Genomic DNA, 753 nt, shown 5'->3' with positions numbered 1-753 from the left:
CACCCCACCCCTCTCTCAGCCTGTCTCTGTTTGGGTTTGGGTTTGTTCTCTTTGTTCTATTTGTTCACACTGTAAGACATTAGCTATACTTCAGCTCTGAACTGCTGCAAAGGTCTGAATTTATTTATGGATGGCTATTGATATGCACTCTTCCATTGGTGCACATTATTGTCAGTCAGAATTGATTTGTTTTTATTTTGAATATTTAATAATACAAAAAAATGGGTAAAATCAATAATGAAAATATAAAACCTTGTTGCATATTTAGCAGCTTCCTTGTGTTTTCTCTTCAGTTTTCTATTGTTCGAAGCATTTTTGTAATAAAATCTGTAAAATATCAAAACACTCAACCATATTTACCATATAACTCATCGATAGCAGGGTTAAAGAGTGATCAGAGTACACACACAAACACACACAAAAAATGACACCAACTTTGATTTTGTATTACAGAAAACACCAATGAGTCACTGGATGTTTCTCTAACCATCAGGTCATCTAAATGACACTGTGTAAAAAAGTGTTATCACCATGACTGACACTTCAGTCAATTGGTGCAAAGATAATCATTATGTTTTATTGATTCTTCTCCATTTTTAGAAGCTAAATCTGCACTCAGGTAAAACAGGTTGACTTTTTTTGGCTGAGGTCATTCTTACATCCGTCAGTGACAGTAAGTGAAACACATGATCTAATGTACAGAAAATCATTGGCTGCCATTGATTTTTGTCTTTTGTTTTAAGCTTGAAATCA

Source organism: Seriola lalandi, unplaced genomic scaffold, assembly GCF_002814215.2.
Source record: "Seriola lalandi dorsalis isolate HSWRI2012SDOR001 ecotype SW California unplaced genomic scaffold, Sedor1 jcf7180002054271, whole genome shotgun sequence".
NCBI classification, from domain to species: domain Eukaryota; kingdom Metazoa; phylum Chordata; class Actinopteri; order Carangiformes; family Carangidae; genus Seriola; species Seriola lalandi.
Note: the sequence above shows the minus strand (reverse complement) of the source record.